At 39.3% G+C, this 19027-nt stretch overlaps 1 pseudogene; it reads right to left on the bottom strand.

Annotated features, from left to right (window-relative positions):
* Window positions 1-11332: 11332 nt before the first annotated feature.
* On the bottom strand, window positions 11333-11435 carry LOC123326588 (annotated as a pseudogene).
* Window positions 11436-19027: the final 7592 nt, after the last annotated feature.

A 19027-nucleotide genomic window follows, 5' to 3' on the forward strand; every position in this document is an offset into this window, starting at 1 on the left:
TACAAAGTGGAAGATCAAATATATATCTATTAAATCAATCCTTTGGATTGTATTTCTCAAATGCTCTGTATCTTATCTTTCTTATATCTACATAATATGGCTTAAAAACAATTTCATAACAATTTCAGGTCTGTATTTACAACCATGTGTGTCTGCTAATTGCTCTAAGACAGGCATTAAATCAGGATAGTTCTTAATCAGGATCTGAACCCTGGCTACACATCAGAATCACCTAAGTCACTTTTCAGAATGACTTTAAAAGAACCTCTATGAGTGAGAGCCTGGACTTTACTATCTTTGATAAGTTTCCGCAAGTGATTCTAATGGAACCAGAGTCACAAACTATTATCCTAAATTATTATCATAATCATATAAAATGTACTAAACATTTTTATAGCCAATCATATTAACAAGTGGGTGAAATGCTATCTGGACCTTCCAGAAATTTACATACTAAGCCACCAGCAAGGTAGCATGTATCTAAAAGGAAAACACTGAGCATTAAAAAATTGAGGTCTAATCCTGAGTCTCTAACAGGCTCTACCTCTAACCTGAGTAGCTCTTTTGTTGTACTCCGCTGGGCCTTATTTTTCTCACTTGTGTAAATTGGGCGAACTAAAATTTCTAGGAGAAATTTTCAACTCAACCATTTAAAGATATTTCTGTAAGAATAAGTAAAAAATGAACAAATAAATCAAGGATTATATGCAGGTGGTATGCCCAAGTAGTCCTGTTTAGCTCGATGGTGAAATTTAATACAGAGTCTCAAACTCAGATGCCTTTGGGGGCCAAAAAGTTAGCATCAATTTGTGAAGCAGCCAAGTCTAAGAAGTGTGAGATCTGTTGTCAGCTTAAGGCTCATGCAGTGTCTAATGACATTCAAATTCAATTATATAGAATAGTGGTCTCCAAAATGGGGTGAATACAACCCAGCAAGTATACCAAATGATCCACTGGGCTGTAATAAAATAATATGCTTTATCAATATTTAATACATGGATAGGCAGTAATGCATATGTAAATGTATAAATTAAAATACCTACATTGGGAAGGATGCTCAAAGCTTCTTCAGTTGTTCAATACATGATTTTAAAAGAATGCCTAGACACAACTGATACAGATGAGTCACCTGTCCTTGAACAAGTTACTTAACTTCTCTGAATTCCTAACTGTAAAATGGGAATAGTAGCAAAATTTTCCTTGCATGGCTGTGATGAGATTTGAATGAGATAATGCATGCAAGTCTCATGAATGTTAGGTATTATCATAACCAGTTAATATCCAAATTCGCTCTTCTATAGTCCACTGAAACCATTTCCCATCTGGCCTTTTTATTTCGGATCCCTCTGCTATATTGTTAACTCAACTGTCCTTCTAGAACACAGACCAAACATGTCACTGTACTGCTTAAAACACACACTTGTTCATGTGTGTGTGCACATACACACACAGATCAGTGGCTGGCTTCCCATTGTCTGCAAAGCAAACTCAGTAGCTAGCCCAGCAGTCAAGACCATTCACAAACTGGCCCTTCCACCTCCCCTAGCCATTTTGTCACCACTCCTTGACACAGACGCAATCGTCCAATGGCACTGGATGCTGTCTTTTCTTCAGTGCGCCAAGCATTTTTACATCTCTTTGTTTATCTCATCTAGGCATTCCCTTCCTCTGCTTTTTCCCTCCAACTAAGTCCAACAGCCTACGTTTGTTGATTACTTACTGTCCCTTGAGTACGTCTGGTAGAAATAGGAGTAGACAAATTAGAACATATTTGGGATGTCTTCAAAGACATCAAAACTTGCCAATTGTGACTAAACAAATGAGTAGTTATGAGACAAACGGAAAAAATCACCAAGCCTGAAGCCATCCAGGTGGATGTGCTCACTATCCAGTGGGCTTGGCACTTACATGACACCCAAAGAAAGCCGGAACTAGAGAAAGATAGGTGATGGAAGGACAAGGCAGAGAAGACGAGGCACTAGCTCTCTTACACTGAAAGGATTGGAGGCTAGGTGTTAAATAGGTATGCGATCGTCTACAACTGACTCAGTAATGCTTGGTCTTTCTTCATTTGGAAAGTCAAGGAAGCTGAAATAGAAAATATATGAGATACAGCTTTTACCATTCTGTCCTTCTCTGTACAAAGAGCCCCAAATTAATTATTACATGTAAGTTTACATTTATGTTGTTCAACTTTAACATAGTGTGTGTGTGTGTGTGTGTGTGTGTTTAATCCTGGAATCAAAGGGAAGATAATGGTAAATCTTTTACACCTTGGGCATTGGAAAATCTCTAAATGTGATCTAAATAAGATAAGTGCCTTTTTAAAATATCAGAGTATAGGTACTCCAGATGGTATGTTATTCTGACTCACTTTTCAACTCTTCTCTATTTATTATCCAGGAGGACTGAGGTTTGAATTCCAATTCAATCCCTTTATCATTAGGATATACGGTGTTTTTCGGCTTAATAGTGTTTGTGTTGCTCTTTAAAAGTTGTTTGAAAATTACATTTCTATAAATTAAATCATTAGAAATAAACCAGACACTCACTCATTGGAAGCCTATGAGAATTGCTTTGTAAAGTAAGGATATTTGGGGTGGGACAGATCCTCAGCAATGTCTGAATATTGGGCTTTTAAAAGTTTAGAACACTTAGGGGCGCCTGGGTGGCTCAGTCGCTAAGTGTCTGCCTTCGGCTCAGGTCATGATCCCAGAGTCCTGGGATCAAGCCCCGCATCGGGCTCCCTGCTCAGCAGGAAGCCTGCTTCTCCCTCTCCCACTCCCCCTGCTTGTGTTCCCTCTCTCGCTGTGTCTCTCTCTGTCAAATAAATAAATAAATAAATCTTTAAAAATAAATAAATAAAGTTTAGAACATTTAGAATGCATATGTAAATATAAATGTACATAAACTGTTACGAGAGGCAGAACAGTTCAAAGGAAAATAGTCCTCTAATATCATGTGTGCTGGCCAGTATGGTGGCCGCCAGCCACACGGGCTGTTGAGCCTCAAAATATGGATAGTCCAAATTGAGATGTATCACCAAAGCTCTAACACCGAAAGAGTAAAATACCTCATTAGAAGCTTTTATTTTATTTTATTTTATTTTATTTTAAAGATTTATTTATTTATTTGAGAGAGCGAGAATGAGAGAGAGTACATGAGGGGGGGAGGGTCAGAGGGAGAAGCAGGCTCCTCGCCGAGCAGGGAGCCCGATGCGGGACTCGATCCCGGGACTCCAGGATCATGACCTGAGCCGAAGGCAGTCGCTTAACCAACTGAGCCACCCAGGCGCCCCTCTAGAAGCTTTTATTTTGATTACATCTTGAAATGATAACTGTGATACATTGGTTAAATAAAATATATCTTAAAGATATATTTCACCTATTTCTTTTCATTTTTTAATGTGGCTACTTGAAAAATTTAAATGACATCTATGGCTCACGTTGTGTTCCTATGGACAATGCCACTCTAAAGGCCGTAAGCATGGCGTTTTACCTAGAGTAACGCATACTTGGGCCCTCTACGCCTATATTTATCACAGGTACAGAAAAATGCAAATTATATTTCTGAGTGATTTATTTTCTTATTCTAGTAGAACTTGTTTTTCCTATTTCAAAGTGCACATCTAATTTGGAATGGATCCCCCTGATGACATTTCTCCAAAATTTTATATGTGAATATAATAAAAAAAAAAATTGTCAGTGATGTTGAAAGCCTTTCTTCATTAAAAGATTTTCTAGATGCACTCAACCAGAGCTTTATATAGCTCGCACAAAAAAGTGCTTGAGGTAGCAGAATGTACAAAAACAAACAAAATGCAAATATGGGAAGTACAGAAGTAGCTTGGGCTATCAGGCAATACTTTGCTGCTTCTAAGTCAAAAATATACACTTTATGTATTTAATTAGTGATTGAACACCTAGACGCAGGAGGAGTCTTAATCTGGCTTAAAGAGTGACTTCCTTTCACAAAAAAAAAAAAAAAAAGAACTTGAAAAGTTCTGACCCTCTTGCTTAAAAACTGATCTGGCTTCTTGACTCAGACATAAATTATTCACAGATATTATTATCCTTTTTTGTGACACTTTTGAAGCGGGACAGATGTAATGATATGTAAGGCTAAAATTTTGAAATCCCTGAGAGAATATTTTTTCACAAAGGTTTGGGTCTGTAACTAATTAAAAATGAGACTTGTGTACAGAGATTCAAGTTCACATTAAAACTGTCCAATGGCAAAGACCTTCACATTTTGGAAGACATAACTTTGTTTTTCTCTTTCCCTGTTGTTTCCTTTAATGACTGGTAATAAAACAGAAGGAAATACATTTTAGCCCTAAGACACATCTGGAAATGATATTTCAAATAATCCTTCCATCGGTCCCCCAGAATGAAGTTTAAGCACCCTGATGACCTACTTCCCTTACCTCTGGAAACTCTCGAGATGAAATCAGAAGGGTATTGACAGTACTGCAATTTCCTTGGGGCTCTGGGAAAATAAATATGCATTCCTCTCCTTTATAACTCAGCAGTGGTTACACCCACATTCATAACAGCAGTATTCACAATAGCCAAAAGGTGGAAGCAACCGAAGTGTCCACGGACAGATGAATTATTAAACAAAATGTGGCACGTACATGCAATAAAATATTATTTAGCCTTTAAAAGAAGGAAGTCCCGCAACATGCAATAACACGGATGAATCTCGAAGACCTACTGAGTGATATTAGCCAATCACAAAAAGACAAATACTGTATGATTCCGCTTATATAAGATATCAAAACTGGTTCAAATCATAGAGACACAAAGTAGCCAGGGGTTAGTGGGAAGAGGGTTATTGTTTTATGGGTATAGGGTTTCCGTTTTGCGAAATGAAAAAGTTCCGAAGACTGGTTACACAACCATGTGAATAAATTTAACATTATTGAGCTATACACTGATCAATGGTTAAGATGATAAATTATAAATTTTATTTACGTGGGTTTTTTTTAACCACAATTAAATTAAAAAAAAAAAAACAGGTCAGCAGCAATGCTTTCTGTCTTTAATTCACCTATTTAGCTGGTTGGGCCAATGATATTTGTGCTCTTCAGAAGACAAGAGAATCTTCTTTGGCAGGAAGTTCATCGAGTAATCAGTGTTGGAACTCAAAGGCCCTGGAACAGCTAACCCACATCCACCGTTGTTCATGTTAGTGCCAGGAGTGAGGTCCAGGGAAGCAAGATGGCTTTGACCTACATCCATGAGGTTAACTGGCAGTTCGGCCAGGGCAAAAATTAAATTCCTTCACAACACAATACTCTGTTTTCTTACACATATCTGTGACCCAGCAAACCTTCATGAATAACATGTTATTATGAAATGTTTTTAATGAAAAACCAGCTCAGGTGTTAATCATTGCCAAGGTCTTGTTTTCATCAATTGATTGCTTGCCCCAAAGCTCTTAAGCAAATTTGAACAGAGTGAAACGTAGAAATGATGAGGTCTCATTAGTATATGACTTCCCTGAACGTCTGGACTTCAGCAATTCAATTTTTACAGTTTTGATCTTCTTCAACACTAATGCGGATTGCTGCTGAATCTTTTTTTTTTTGCTGCTGCTGAATCTTTTGTTCAGAAAGCACTTAAACTGTGAGATTGCCTATGGTAAGGTTCATTTGACTGGCATGTTTAGAAGGCCAAATTTTTGAAGAGTTGCAAATGGCCATCATTATTTGTGTGGAATACCCACCTGATGAGATTACAACAAAATACAAAGAAAAAGAAAAAGGGAAGGAGAGTGTATGATTAGAGCTTCCTAATTAGCTATTTAGAAAGTTCAGATGATGCTTTTAGACCTTAAAGTGTCTAATCCATCTCTAAAATATTCCCCATCTAGCCCTCCTGAGGGCCAGGCCACTTGCAAACACAATGTTTCTGTAGTTTCATTTCCTTTGTGGAGAACAAAAACAATTCCCCAGGTTCATAGATCCTGCTGTCCACAATGCCCATGTTCCCTCTCTAATCCATTTGAGCTGTGACTTCTGAGAAGATGCTCAACATGGTTTCCACGTTTAATTTGGTCAGTCTTGGGCTCAGTGTCCCAGTAATATTATTATTTTGCTCACACGTATTGTTACGACAACTCTGAAGAACCGCAGCTCCCCACCTCTCCACCCAGGTGACCTGAGCATGCTGCAGTGAGCTCAGAGGGAACCATGGAAATTTTAAATTGTTGAGGGAGCATGGTAATACTTAGTCACAAGAAATTCGGACACCATGCAAACTAGTAGCTCTAGAGAGTTGATATTTTCAACATGAGATTCCACTACATTTCTTTGATGACACCATATCTTTATGTAGCTGGATATTTAGCAGGTACTGTGGTATAAAGCAAGTAATACGCAAAAGTCAGTGTGGACCAAGAAATGAGGGTGACAGTGTCCAAAGTGATTCCAAGTTTAGGAAGTTGTGCAGTGTACAGCAGGTGCACCCACCTTTTTAGTAAATAACTGTGGTTACCTAAGACTAAAATAAAAATAGTACTTTTGTCTTTCAATATATGTATACTCTTTTTTCAGATGGTTATTAATTTATTAGGACACAAATACATATTGTTTGGACCTAAATACTTAATAAACAAATATTAAATACATAAATATTTCTTTTGGCCAAGAGACACCATGAAAAAATTACTAAGACTCCCAGGTCACCATGAACTGACAAAGTTAGGGAACTGCTGCTGTAGGAAGTCTTGGGGTTGATATTGTGGTTGATTATTGATGCCCCAACACACCTTCTGACAATGATGACATGGAGGAATTCTATTACCAAAAAGTTGGACATCAGCAGGGATTGAAAAGCTACTCACAAATACCACTGCTAAGCGATTGAACATGAATTCCAACCTGAAACTTAAATAGATTCTTTGTTGAAATGATGGTTCTAAAGCATATTGAAGAGTCGGCTATCAGTGGCTCTGCTTCTTGGAATCATATACCAAGAAACTGTCATTCTGTTTTAAAGCTAACAAAGTACAGGAGCCCTAAACAAATTTTCCTTTAGCCTTGGCATTCCTGACCCTGCCAGAATGCATCAGTGAATGCACATCAATGGGACACCCGCAACAATCGTCTCTTGCTGATATGTGCTTCCAGGTAGGTACCTCCGGATAAGAATGTTCACTACCTTGCATGTTTTCCTGGAAATCTGGTTTCCAGGCTGCTGAGTGTGATTACAACATCATGATGAAGCCCATGGAAAAAAGTGTTGTATGTGTTCATATGTCACTATCAAAGAGAAAACAAATGATTTTGGATTTCCTAGTATCACATTATTAAGCATTCTCTTGATTATAAGAAAGTCTGAAATGCTTGAAATGCCCCTAATTGGATTTAAAAGTCTGCTGCCATAATCACAATTCTATACCAGTTGGTTGCAATACATCGGCTGCCATCGGTGATCATTTCTGACCATGTTTGGATTTTGTCTTTCTAGTCCAATTTTTCTCACTTATGTCTTTTGCTAAAAGCACTTCAAATAGATTTGGGGAAAAAGTGGAGTAATACATTCCGGTAAAAAATTATGGTGATGCTCACTGAACTTCTTGGAAGCAGTTTTGTCAACAAAATTGATTTTTTTTATCATCCGTGTTTCTCCATGTTCAGCAATAGTAGCTAATCCTGCCAAATGGGGCAACTTTTGGAGACTTGTCTTAACTATATGCATTCATAATTAGCTAATGACCAGCAGACACACAAGAATATCTCCTGGATGCTCCTCTGCCTGTATCTAGTCTTCATTCATTCAATCCCTTCAGAGATTTTCCTTATTAAAAGTCATGTGGCTAGGACAGATGGCCTGTCTGTGTTATCTCCATCTTTATCAGCATCGAGGACATTTCCATTGGGTGTCTTAACAGTAGCAGAATTTTCAGAAATATTTATCCCAAAGCCATCTGGCATTGATTTTTCAGCCTCAAACCCTAAGGTTTCATGCGGGTCTTAACATGAAAGTGGTAATAAGTCTCTGGCCATTGCAATTGCTGACATGAGTGATACAGACTTTCTACACTTACTAATGTAAAGCAAAGAGCATCTTGGAAAGGGTGCTGTCTCCTTAATAGTCAAAAGATTATAAGCTGATACTGAGAGTTTGTTTTACGTTTATAGGATAACATCTAAAGCCAAAGGACCTGAGTGCAATCCTTGTCCCTGAACTAGGTGAAAATCTTACTAAGCCACAAATATCTTCAGCCTCAGTTTCCTTGTGTGTGAAATGGGAATAACCTTAACACCTAAATCACAGTGGTTGGGAAACTAAATTTGAAAGTGATATTCAGGGGCACCTGGGTGGCTCAGATGGTTAAGCGTCTGCCTTCAGCTCAGGTCATGATCCCAGGGTCCTGGGATGGAGCCCCACATCAGGCTCCTGGCCCAGCAGGGAGCCTCCTTCTCCCTCTCCCTCTGCCTCTCCCCCTGCTCATGCTCTCTCTCTGTATCTCTGTGTCTCAAATGAATAAATAAAATCTTAAAAAAAAAAGGTGATGTTCATGGGGTGCCTGGGTGGCTCAGTCAGTTAAGCATCTGCCTTCGGCTCAGATCATGATCTCAGGGTCCTGGGATCAAATCTTGCATCGGGCTCCCTGCTCAGCACGGGAGTCTGCTTCTCCCTCTCCCCGCCCCCCCACTCGTGCTCTCTCTAACTATCTCATTCTCTCAAATAAATAAATAAAATCTTAAAAAAAAAAAAGAAAGTGATATTCAAATATGAGTTATAATTATCTAAGGAGGAAACTGGTATTTTGAACTCAGCAGGGTTAAGGAATCTCTTTGATTTTAGTCTATTTGTTGTGTTTAAGTTCTTGTTTGTATTTTATTGATTGTGAGTTACTAGTATAACCACGATAGCTCTAGAGAATTCTTGCAGTAGAAGTGTGCTTCTGTTGAAGCCAGTCTTGTTTTACCACTTCCTTAACACAAGTACCTATTTCCTTAAAAAGGCACCTGTTTAGCATCTTTGTAATATCTACCATAAAGCTAGTGTTTAGATCATTTCAAAAACCTCATCCATTTTATAAAGATTTCAATAAAGACAGTGTTATAATTCCATAACCTTCTTTTCTTTTAACCCTTGAATTTTGACTTTTGAAAAATCTCTTCTCAATTTAAATTCCAATTTTTAATTCTATCATTTTTCTCTCAAGAGCCAGAGGATTTCTAAGTTGTTCTTAATTTGTTTCATGGGTAGAACATTCTGAAAGCCACTTTCTTGATGAAAATTAGTAAACAAACACAAACAGGGGGGCATTCTGAGTGCTCACAATTTTCTCTTTCCACTCTTCCCAGAGACAGCATAGTTGTTTAAACAATTTTGGGAGCAAATGTACCATCTTCCTTCCTTCTTTCTTTCTTTTTTCTAATTGACCTAAGATTGACTCCGTCTGAGGCCTGTTTTGCATCCACAGCTGACTCCTCCGTTCCTGTCAGGGTCTTGAGAAAAGGGGTCTTTTTCTGCTTGTCGGTTAGTCCAAATCACTTAAATTACATTCTTCCCTTATTGCCGACTCTGCTTGGCAGATGCAAAGACATTGATAAGCACTGATTTCCTACAGTTGAATGAGATGGAGATGCTTCTATACTCTTGACATCAGCTTCAGGCACCTGACTTTTTTATTTAGTTTTGGTGAATGCCCCTTGTTTTGTACTCCTGTGGTCATTTTATCTAAGCTTCAATCAAAAAGGAGTCCCTAATTATGCTTCCACTGTCAAATACTAAATAATTACTTAAAGCAAGCCTTATGTACAAGCATACATGTATATATTTTCTCCAGGTGCCCCCTCAAGTTGTTCCAGTTTACTTGGGACTGTCCCAATTTTAGCGCTGAAAGGCCATCCTCCCAAGAAACTCCTCAGTCGCAGGGAAACTGACATACAGCACCTTATTTTTGGTTTTGGTTTCTACAGTTTCAATTCCCCATGGTCAACTGGAGTCAGAAAGCAGACGAGCTTCCTCCTGACCTCTTCAGAAGGTAAGAGGTAGCCTAACACTACATCACATTCACCTGACTTCATCTCAGCACATAGGCATTTTTCCTCTTACATCATCACAAGAAGAAGGGTGAGTATAGTACAGTGAGATATTTGGAGAGGCCACATTCACATGACTTTTAGTACAATATATTGTTATAATTGTTCTACTTTATTATTAGGTATTTTCGTCAATCTCTTATGGTGCCTAGTTTATAAATTAAACTTTAGTGTAGGTATTATGTATGGGGAGAAAAACATAGTATATATATATTGGGTTCGGTACCATCCGTGGTTTCAGGCATCCACTGAGGGCCTGGGAACATATCCCCCACAGATAAAGGGGGAATGAATGTAGTTGGTCATCCTAGCACCACTGAATAGTGTCATTAATTTTGCCTATATTTAGATCTTCCTAACTTTCTCAAAAATCATTTCCCTTCAAATCTCTTTTTATAGATACGAGCTCTATATATGAACAAGTTCAAATTGTGTCACAGTGACTTGGGGTCAGAGAGCTCTGCAAATCTGCTCTTCGTTTATGAAACACTCTTTTTCTTAATTTCCAGCATTCTGTTTTTATTCCTTTTCTTATTGTATCCCCTTACAAGCTTTGGAGGACTATATAAAATGTGATCGCTTGAACTCTGTTTTTGTAAATTAATTGGTTGGCTTTAACTTAAGCAGTCAGTTCAATTATAAGAAAAATGATAGATAAAGCAATTTAAATTATTAACTGTGGATTTGTCTCATAGCAGAATTATGGGTGATTTTATTTTCTTCTTTTCTAAATCATCATATGCAGGTGTTATTTTTACAGGACAATCTTATAAAAATAACTTTAAAATTAGTTTTTAAGTAATCTCAGTTAAAATGTATAATGTTCACCAAAATCCATCCATAAGACCTCACCATCTCTGGCCAGGGCTGCCCATGGGAATACACATAGAAAATTACCCTGGTCTTCTGTCCAGAAAGACATCACTATCACGCCAGAAAAGGAAGACACCGATCAGAGTCTGAGGGATTGAGAATTGTGGAGCAGGTCAGCCATGTTTGATAAGCTGACAAGGTCAGTTCAAGAATGAATGAAACTTGTGGACAAGATAGCCAGAGGCAAAATGATATTTGGAAGGGGAAAAAGGAACGAAGAAAATAAGTCTTAGAGTTTTGTTTTCTTTTTTAATTGCACCAGGGGAACTTTCACTTATTCATTTACTCATTGGTTTATTTGAAAATATTTACTGAATACCTTCTATGTGCCAGTCTTTACATCAATAAATCAGAGGTATACAAAATCATTCCTCTTTCAGGACTCCTATTCTAGTGTGGTAGTGACAATAGATAGCGAATATAGTAAGTATATAGTATTTTAAACTGATAAGAACAGATACTACACATGATCTTAGCCAAAAGGCCGAGAAGTGCTTAAGTATATAGTATTTTAGAAAGTGAAAAGTGCTATGGGAAAAAACAGAATAGGCTTAGGGACATCAGGATGCAAAGTAGTGTGGGTGGAAGAAGGATTATAATACTAAGTTGTAGAGCAGTAAAGGATTCAACTAGTAAAATTCTTAAAAGGGACCACGCTTTACCTAGAAGAAAGTGAATGAAAACAATGACTTTGCAAAAATGCACTGGGATTCCAAATGCTGGTTGACATCTGACCTGTGAGTTAGGACAAAAGGGGGACATTGAGTTAATGTCAACTGGATGTGTCCAATTTGGGCCTCTTTACCTTTAAACTTGTCTGTTCCTATTTGTCTTTACTACAGCTGAGATGAGCAAAGCAGTGATGTTAATAGTTTCCAGAATATCATGATAGGGAACTGTGGAAAGTTTATTTTGTATAGACAAGCATCATCTAACACTTTCTACTGCGATCTAGGGTAATATGGAACCCACTAGGGCTTCCCTAATGGAGCAAACAGATTTCTAATCTCATCCTTTTTTTTCCCCTGATATCAAATGCTACCAAAAAATAGCTTTAGTATTTTAATTAATGATTGACTTTAGGATATGTGTGAATACATTTGTGTGTTGTAGAAGTGAATGACAGAATCCAAAAGATTTTAAACTATATAGATAAATGAAGCCATTAAGCCCATGATAACAAGAAAGCCCTGTAGGGGGAAAAAGTTATGTTACCAGTAACCCGGCATTTTATTAATTAAAATTTCCCATTTTGAAATTGTCTTGAAGTTCTGCACAAAAGTGCAGAGAGGATATGTATCGATATGATGAATGAATGAATGAGCGTAAAGAAGAACATAATAATGACTCCAATCCCTCATGCATTATGAAAACGTACCCATATATCCACCATTGCTTTTTATTAAGAAAACTGAGCCTCCCAGAGGAGAAACATTATATAAATTGTACTGTTTAAAAATTGCTGTGTTCATTATGAGGAGCTTAATTATGGTCATCATTTACCTAAAAAAATCAAAGTCTTGTCAAGGAATTCATAATAATGAATGTTTCTCATTAAAAATTAATGAACAAGTGGCTGATTCTGAAGGTATAAATTCTGTGGACTATCATTATTTTCCTTTCTTGTTTAAAAGAATTAATATTCATGCAAATTAGATCCAAATGACTACAGTTTAGGTGGTTTCTTAGTACTACAGATTATGGATTTGTTTATCACCATAGAAGCCAATTATATTTGTCAGCATAGGCTAGATTATGCTGTGATAAACAAACCTGGAAATCTCAGCAGTTTGAGAAGACAAAGGTTTCTTTCTTGCTCACGCAGAATGGCTCTAAGTCAGAGTACCCCTCAAAGCAGCTCTCCTCCCGACAGTGACTCAGCAAACTCTGAGCCTTTCATTTTAAATCTCGGCCATTTCCCAACTTTCGGGTTCATCATGGAACAGAAAGGGAGAGGAGGAAGGTTGTTCATCAACTCTTAAGTGCTTCAGCCTGAGGTAACACACATCACTGCTGTTCACAGCCCAATGCCACATGGTTTTGACTAGCACATCTGGGCTGTGCAGGGGGAAACAGATGAGTGTTCCGTGAATGATAATGTGCCTACAACAGGAGAAGCAAAACCCAAAGAAGAGATTGGTAAAAAGCATATTGCCTACTGGATAAGTTCTGCTCGGAGTTTTTTTGCATAACACCCGGGATGAGGGAGAGGGCAGAACGTTCCAAAACACAACTGAAAACATCTCTGTATCTCGAAAATGATAAAGTAATACACGAATCCCTAAGTTAGAGATCTAATGCCCTTGCATCCCTGTGACCGGAAGCATACTATAATAATTGCTCACAGTCCAAGAGGGATCAAACCATCAGTTTAAAAAAAAAAAAAAAGGCATCTGATAAATCCATCTCTCGAAGAGAAATGGAAAGAGTTACTTCTTTGAGTGTGGGGTTATCAAGGGCCCAGGCAAAGCCCCACTCATCAGAGGGAGGTACTGCATTCTGTTAAAGTCTGAGGAAGCCTCCCTTGGCCAAATTAACAAGGAAGACAGTGCTTTGACTGGGAAGGAAAAACTCTTCATTCCGAAGTCTTGTTTGAGAACACACACAATTTAACTCCCCGTTCTTCTTCATCCCTAGGCTAAAATAGCAAATAAATGAAGGACTGAGTTAATTAAATGCATATTTTAACAGCATTTATCTGGCATTGATTGGCTGAGGCCACTTCCAGTAAAGTGTGGAATAGTTAATACAAGTGCTGGCCATCTCCTAAAGGAGGTGACCTCAAGGTTATATAATTGTAGCAGTAATTTATTTAGCTTAAAATGAATGTGTTCTCAATTAGGTTGGCAGGCATTATAATAACACAAGTGGGATTTATATTTGCTTATGTCTTGGCTGTGAGGGTTTAGTTATTGGATTTGTTTGCCTATATTTAGTCCTGCAGTTCAGGATCCCTCCCTCTCCCTCCCTCTCAGTAAAGATCAGGAGGCTAGTTCATGCTGATTAATAGGGGCCCAGTCTTAGTGTTGCAGATATTGGCCTGATCTCGCTAGAGGCCACGGAGGAGCAGACACGTAGCAGAGCCACCAGAAGTCAACATGATCTGGGGGGTTCTGCTAGTAGGAACCGTTTCTCCCCCAGTGCAGATCCATCCACATCTTAAATTTGCCCCGTAAATTGGTGCTTAATATGAAAGTATATCACCGCTGGGGCACTGTAAGATTTACTGCAAGATTGATGTTGTTGGAGTTCATGTTTTAGAAACACACCTCCTCCTGTACTCTGCTAGACCTCCGAGGCAGAAAAACTGGTCCTCTATGGCAGAAACAACAATCGTCCATGATGCTCTACTCTCAAATTTGAACTTCTGATTCTATTTGTTCAGATAGGGAAGCTGAAGCATCTTTGCCTTTCCTTGGTCAGATGCAGTAAAGAAATTTTCAAAGTCAACATGCAAATGGCTGAATCTTTACCACCCTGGCCCCACCCGGGTCTCTGAATTTTTCAACCTTTGCATGCACGCCAAGTGTGCAACTAGTAATTCTGTATGAACAGCTAGAATGATCATGATTATCATTTTCATGTATTTACAAGCTGTCAGAGATGAGGGGTCGGTGGCTCACAGGGTTCCGCAGAGGCTGATCTGGAAGCATAGGACTCAACCAGTAGATGTCTCTATTAGACTCATAATCATGAAGTATTCATGCCCCCCTGGGAGGGTGCCAGCCCTCTCAAGATGAGTGTAGCCTGCTTGCAGAATGTGTATTTTTGTCCAAAATTTTTAAAAAATCTAAAAAGGAAATCTGGCACCAGTCATCCTTGTGTTCTAGTTTAGGCTGTCAACTTCCCAACACAGTTTCTGTTTGGATCAACCAGTGGAGTAGGAGGGCCCACTCTTTCCCCTGATGGATAGAAGGTTCTCTCCCATGACAGTATCCCACCTAAAATACGACCCCTGTGCAACCTTACTTCTCCAGGATACTGAGAAGGTAGGTACTCATCTCACTGTCTGCTCAGAGACCATCTGCTTTGCAGTGAGGGCTTTCACCAGCACAAATTTTATGGTCTATGGAAAGAATAGAACTTTTTTTATTTTGGTTATGTATGCAGCAGATTCAAGTAAGTGATCAAGCCTGTGAAATTGCTGGAGATGAAAACTGTCACTGAAGCAAGAAGGGAGTCGTACCGACGTGTTCTCCAAAGCGGGGTCCTTGCCACCAGCTCATTTTTGTTTGAGGTACGTCAGTGGCTTTGCAACCCAGAGAAGCAGTTTGTTCAAGTATCTACCAGCACAACAGCGGAGGAGATGAGGACTTTATATTTAAAGCTTGCATAACCGGGGTACCTCGGTGGCTCAGTCGTTAAGCGTCTGCCTTCGGTTCAGGTCATGGTCCCAGAGTCCTGGGATCGAGCCCCGCATCGGGCTCCCTGCTCTGCGGGAAGCCTGCTTCTCCCTCTCCCACTCCCTCTGCTTGTGTTCCCTCTCTCGCTGTGTCTCTCTCTGTCAAATAAATAAATAAAATCTTTAAAAAAAAAAAAAAAGGGTTGCATAACCAAGTCTCAGTTACTGTGATGCTTCCAGTCTCAGGAAACACTGTCCAGTGGAAAGAAAATTAGACTGGGCATTAGGAGATCTGTGTCCCTCTTTTTATCTGCATGATGTCGAGTTACTTAACCTCGCTGATCTTGGCTAGTTCTCTGTGGCACAGGGAGGAGAACAAGAACAAAGGAAGACAAACTTTTTGAAAGAAGTTGAAAAATTCTTCCTTCTCGGATTGTCCTGAGGAATGAATAAGATATTGACTCCTCCTGAAACCTACTCAATTGCTGTTGATTCTTTTCCCCCTCCTTCTTTTCTCATTGGTCTGGTCCACAGGAAGTCTAAGAATACTTTTTTTAAAAAATTGATGAGGGGATTTAGTAGGTAAAATGGAGCTTTGGGATTATTTGAGCATAGCAGAGATTATTATTTACTGTGCTCTGTAACACCCTCTTTATTCCGAACATAGGACAGGTGTTCAGAGGCAGAAGAACAGCACAGATTAAGTGTCAGATTATTCATATCCTCTTTGATTTGTAAGGTATTTCTCCAGCTATGTTTTCTTAGCTATTAAACTGTGATAGAGGAAGAATGTCATTTGCACCAACAAATGTAACATGCCAGAAGAAAGCATAATTAACTTCTCTATCATCCATGCATTCATCACCCATTCATTGGTGTGTCCTTTGGGAATCTCCTTTATGCTTGGCCCCCTGCTGATGGGGAGGTGCCACTCACATCCTGGTTCCTCCTTCAGGGGATCACTCTACTGTCTGGGAGGAACATCTTCAAGTGAATACCTCCAATGCTAATGAATACGTTGGATGCTAATTAGAATTTAAAGCATTAAGAGAACCCACATGAGGGGATTTCATATGCTCAAACTAATGAGGGGAATGTGGGTCAGAGAAAGGCCCCAAATAGAACTAAAATAACAGGTGGGACTCAGTTGATAAAAGGAAAAGTAGCTGGACAGAAGGTGAGGGGAGAGGAGAATGACATCTTAAGTACTGGGAATAAAAAGAACAGAGGAAGACAAAATTTTTGGAGGAAGTTGAAAAGCTTCCCCATACTTCACTTAAACGAAAGTGTCCTGAAATTGTGAGAGTATTGATACTACACACAGATGTGCGGAGAAAATAAAGATCCTTTATTCCCTAAAGCTGTTAGGCTCTTCATGGGTAGTAAGGGGAAGAAAGATGAGCTGTTTAAAATCTGGTCCAAAATATTGCAAATTTTGAAACAGCTGCTTTGGGAGAGCTGGTCAGTCTTCCAGAACTCTTCTCTGTTCCCCGATTCTGTCCTTCCCTAGCCTCTGATGCAGGATTCCTTTGCTCGGGCACAGAAGCCCCTGGCTTTTGATCCAGCATCTCCTTCCTCTCCAAGGCAAATCAGCCAATAAAGCTCTGATGATAGGAGGGCCAGGCCCAGTGGGACCCTGTCTGTGCACTGCCCCACGTTCCTCGGTCCCTCTCAGATGGCAGGGTACCATCTGCCCTCCCTGCTTTCTGAAGGTACATATGTTCCTGAGCTGGAGTAAGGGAGACTTGCCCACCATAGAATATAAATGGAGAGGTAAATCGAAAATATCATACCTATTTCAAAACCATGCAAGTTAAACAGAAAGTTCTTATATGTGTGACTTCAAAGCACTTTTAAAAATTCCCTCTTTCATCACTACAGATGGGCCAGGGTCAAGTTTGTACTTGTTCACATTTCAGACAATCAGCTTATAGACAAGAGACTTCTACTTGCATTGTTTTAGGCTTTGGGCTCCTGAACGGTAGATGGGAAAGGGCTCATATTATATAGAAACGTATCTTTTTCGGGGCGCCTGGGTGGCTCAGTTGGTTAAGCGACTGCCTTCGGCTCAGGTCATGATCCTGGAGTCCCGGGATCGAGTCCCGCATCGGGCTCCCTGCTCCGCGGGGAGTCTGCCTCTCCCTCTCACCCTCCCCCATCTCATGCTCTCTTTCTCTATCTCATTCTCTCTCAAATAAATAAACAAAATCTTTAAAAAAAAAGAAAGAAATGTATCTTTTTCTTTGGCAATGGTAGGAATGCTATATAAAATTGACACTTCCCCCAGTTAGGGTAGCATCAAACATTTGAATCCATTTCATGCAAAAGATTTTTCCCAATATCCATTGTGTAATGCTTACGAGCCAGGCCAAATGGAAACAGTGCACGAAGATGATAATTGCCACTGAGCCTCTCAGAGAATCAGAACATTTTTCTGAGAGAGAAGTATCTAGGCAAGGGGAACACTGGGATAGACACAGCTCTGAGATACATATGCTTGACGTTTGTAATCTCGCTGGTCAATGGCGTTTGTGACGTTTTGCTCTGAAAAGTGAAGGCTTTACTCAGAAGGTGATGCAGGCTGGCCTTGTCTTGCAGCTGTTTTAGAAGAGCCTGGAGTTAATTTTAATTTCAATAACTTCATTGGCGTGACGGGGCAGGCATGTTTTGTGAAAGTCAATATAACTGAACCCGTGTGTGGGGATGGGTTGCACGGTCTCTTTGCTTGTGCTCTCCTCGGTGACCACGTCTGACTGTAAGTCTGCCAAGGCCAAGGCAAACACTTGTTTCCCTACCTCCTCACCCCTCCCATCTAATTTTCTACAATAAGTAGTGTTTGGGAAAGGTAAAGGATTTAAGAAAATATGCTACTTTTACATGTCTCCAGTCCTTGGATTTTTGCCAGCTATCTCTCTATACTCTGGTCAGTGGCCCAAAATGGATAAATAAGTCTACAGAGAGTTTGTGAATTGGCTATTTAGAAAAACAATCTAGCATATTTGTGAAATGTTCCCTTTCTGCCATGGCACATGTAAATATTTCTACATTTACAACCACTGTCAATTTGAGAACCTTTAATAGTCATGCCAAGATCAGAACTTGCAACGAGGCAAGAAAAATATATCAATATACACACCACTCATATACAGGGTGTCTATAAAAATATAGAAATGTAGGTAAACACATGTAATGTCATCAATGACATCTCTGATCCGTAAGAGCAATAAAATAGTATGGAATAATATTAACGCATCTTTGCTAATGTCAGCAAATCTAATAATTCTAATAATGACATTAGCACACATAATTTTTCTCACTGTTCAACAATGTTCAACACTTTATAGACACGCTGCACAATGTGATCCCAAATACTTTTTTTAATGTGTGCATATGTGCACATGTTTTAAACACCAGAAAAATATACAACCCAGTTATTTTTTAAGATTTTATTTATTTATTTGTTAGGGGGAGAGAGAGAGAGCGCGCACGCTAGCACACAAGCAGGGGGAGCGGCAGGCAGAGGAAGAGAGAGAAGCAGGCTCCCTGCTGAACCAGGAGCCTAATGCAGGACTTGATCCCAGGGTCCTGGGATCATGACCTGAGCTGAAGGCAGACGCTTAACCAACTGAGCCACCCAGGCATCCCTATGTACAGCCCAATTTTAACAGTGGTTTTCTCTGTGACGTGAGGTTATATATCTTTTTAATTTTCTTCTCTGTTTATGATTGTTCCAATATTTCTAAGAT

Source organism: Neomonachus schauinslandi, chromosome 13 (assembly GCF_002201575.2).
Source record: "Neomonachus schauinslandi chromosome 13, ASM220157v2, whole genome shotgun sequence".
In the NCBI taxonomy this organism is placed as follows: Eukaryota; Metazoa; Chordata; class Mammalia; order Carnivora; family Phocidae; genus Neomonachus; species Neomonachus schauinslandi.